The 3,266-nt window shown below is 44.7% G+C and overlaps 1 long non-coding RNA gene across 1 annotated transcript in view; it reads right to left on the bottom strand.

The window, feature by feature from the left end:
* Nucleotides 1-266: 266 nt before the first annotated feature.
* Nucleotides 267-3,266, bottom strand: part of LOC111734263 — a 23,490-nt gene continuing 20,490 nt past the window's right edge. Inside the window, exon 3 of the long non-coding RNA XR_002778392.1 lies at nt 267-969. This is a non-coding gene — a long non-coding RNA (uncharacterized LOC111734263). The remainder of the gene's footprint in view (nt 970-3,266) is intronic.

The raw sequence follows: 3,266 nt of genomic DNA, 5'->3' as shown, positions 1-3,266 counted from the left end.
CCTGCCATTCTCCACGGCTCAGGACGGAGCCTGCGACTCACGAGTGCCGCCAGGGTGTCATGGAGAGAGAAGGTAAAAGTTATAAAGGGCTCCGTTTCTTTAAAAAACGATCTGCATCACATCTTAATGACAGTACATTTTCCAACTAAAAATGCCCAGTTTCTTTGCCATCTCAGAGACACAGTGGCCCACGAGCTTTCTCTGGTCCCAAATTAGCGGGAATTCAAGTATATTTTCCAATTTCAAAATCAAGATGTCGGCCAGCATGAATTTATGAAACATTTTATTTTTCTTAATAAAATTTCATGCACGACAATAATCGGGATTTTGCGGGAATGCCGGAACACTCAAAGCAGCCGAAAACGTCTATAAACGTGAAAAAGGAAAAGCAACGGAGGAAGACTTTACTCGGTTGAACCAATATCATCTACAATGTCTTAAAAATCTAGCAAATGCCCATCTTGAGTTAATAACTCTTTTAAGACCGTAAAAATTCACAACTTTCAACAAATCATGAAGAAAAAATAAAATAATCAAAAAAATGTGATGGCAGACACCACGCCGGCTGCCAGTTCTACACTGGGCTTCTCTTCTTTCTTGCTACCAGAGTGTCTGGTGGGTTTGGGATGGCAGTGGTCCCAGATTAAAAAATTACATTTTCCAGGCCGTAGAAGTGACCAAGTGACAATTCTGTCCAGTGAGATGCAGCTGGAAGGCACAGGGTGGCCTTCGGGGGTGGGAAACTGAGAAAAAGCTCTTTAAAGGAGCAAACTCCTCTCTTTACCCTTTGCTGCTGGCCCTTCGTCTTCTCTCCTCCTGGAAAAAACTGCAAAAACGTGTGATGTCGGAAGCCACAGAAACGGTCTGAGCCTAGGAGGATGACAGTCACCTACGAAGAGAGGTGCAGCCTGAGCCTCCTGTGACATCCTGAGCTGCTTGCTGCATAAACTGTGGAGTGGTCTCTATTACCTATAAGGGGAAAACTAATTTGTTTAAGTCACTCTTAGTGCGGTTTCTATTACGTGTTGCCAAACTCATTTTAACCGATAAAAATAATGTTGAGCACGCGTAAGTGATTTTAAAACCCTCACTTACAAACAACGAATACACTAACCGCCACCCATTTTTAACTGGTCGTAAAGCAGACTGCCTGAAGGTCTCTACTCTGAAAATCCGTGTCCTGGCCGAGTCTGAATAAATCTGCGGTCCAGAAGGCAATGTCCTGTTTTCATTAAGAGTGCTTTAAAATGAACGTTTGGGGGACAGCGTCCAGCCGAGCATGACGTGGTGTCACACAGGGAGAACTGCTCAGGTTTTCTGGGGGGTCCACGGCTGGTGGGAATGCAAGCTTGAACGGCTTCTGCAAAGCAACTGGGCAACGGACATCAAGACCCTCAAAAAGTATGCAAACCCTCTGACCAGGAATGCTTTCTCCCAGGTTTATCATTTGGAAATAGTTAAGAATGTGCCCCAGGCTTCGCTGTGAGGTCACTAACGTGGGTGGCATACTCTACGGTGACCCCCAGTGATCTCTGCCTCCTGGTATTTGCACACCGGTATAATCCTCTCCCCTCGAGCGTGGGCTGGTCCAGGGACTTGCTTCTAACAAACGCTTCTAACAAATCACTTCTCTGACTAGGCTACATGAGGTTGTGACTTCTGTCTCGCTGGCAGACTCTCCTTGGCATAGGAAATGCGTGATGTCCCTTTGACACGGCAGCGGTAAAGGGTTCCTCCTGCTGAAGGGACTTTGCTGAAGCAGGCTGGCACACTGGGGAGGCCCCCGTGGCGAGGAACTGAGGCCACCTCCACCCTTACAGCTAGGCACGCAGGCCCTCAGCCCACAGCCCTCCAGGAAGTGGATTCTGCAACAATCACGTGAGCTTGGGAGTAGATGTCCCTGGTTGGGCCTTCACGTAAGGCTAACACCTTAACTGCAGGTGGGTGAGACATCCCGAAGCAGCAGACCCGGCTGAGCCATGCCCAGACCCCTGACCCACAGATGCTGGCGTGCGTTCTTCTAAATCAATAGGTTTGTGCTAATCTGTTAGGCAGGACAGATAATGAACTCAGTTAACTACAGTGCTATCTGTAACAATCAATAAATGGAAACAACCAAGTGTCCACCATCGGTTGAGTAAGAACAACGCACACATACTATGTGACTCATCCATTATGATTATGATCTAGATAAATATTTATAAAATATGTCTGCAGTGTATTAGTTATGATATATTTTTTAAATGTTCAAAAACAGTCTTGCCATACAAAACCGTTATTTGGAATAAATATGAGATATATATATGCAAGTAAATACAAAAAAGGGCAAATAACACACAGTAAGGTGTTCACAGTAGTTATCGCCAAATGACTACTTTATGGGTATTTTTGGTTTTATTTCTTCCGCTTACCTATACCTACAAATTGTCGAAATTGATTGTGCCCTGCATCATAATAAAAACACAATTTTATGCACAAGTAAGAGGAAAAGTAAACCAAAAAAGGAATCACCAACAGGACGAATACCACAATCAATGAAGGAGGTTTCGCTCACTCTTTTTACCCGTCGCCTTCTGTGTGCCAGGATGGAAGGCGAGACGTTATTTGGTGCGGTTTGGCGGGGAAAGGTGACGGTCATCTCAGACGGCACGGTGCCGTCTCAGCATCAGGGGAAGGGGGGCGATTTGTCCCTACTTGCTCAGTGCACTGGACGATGCACAGTATAAACAGAGGAATGGAAGAATTTCAAACAACGTTGCAAAGACTTCGTAATCGGTGCCGACGGGGAGGAAACGTTATGTAGACATCTGAAATTGATGCTTGATAGAAATAAGAAAATTGACCTCAGCTAGACAAAACTGAGAGCTACCAAATTTAAAAAAATGAGAGGCCCAGGCAGTGCGAGTACAGATAGACGAGATGCAGACACGCCACAGAGGAAGAGAAATGCATCGTCGCTGAGAAAATCTTAATACTGTTTTGGTGAGTTTTGCCTTTTTTGCTTGGCTGATCTGTTTCTTTAGAATCTAAGAAATTTTAGGACAGAAGCTTGAGTTTCTTCACTTCGACCGGTCGTATGAGGTAATACACCCAGAGAGCAATCATTCAGAGTTTGATCCTTGTGATTGCTACCTGATAAAAACATGAGATCAAGTTGGCTGTCAAAGAAAATTGCTGTTCGTTTTGTAGCTCAACGATTCAAAAATCTTTCTAGGAAACAGCCCATATCAAAGACAAGCACCCGATATAAAAATACACTTCAGAAG

The sequence above is a fragment of the Pteropus vampyrus genome, unplaced genomic scaffold, assembly GCF_000151845.1.
Source record: "Pteropus vampyrus isolate Shadow unplaced genomic scaffold, Pvam_2.0 Scaffold920, whole genome shotgun sequence".
NCBI classification, from domain to species: domain Eukaryota; kingdom Metazoa; phylum Chordata; class Mammalia; order Chiroptera; family Pteropodidae; genus Pteropus; species Pteropus vampyrus.
Note: the sequence above shows the minus strand (reverse complement) of the source record. Positions and strands in the feature narration are given on the sequence as shown.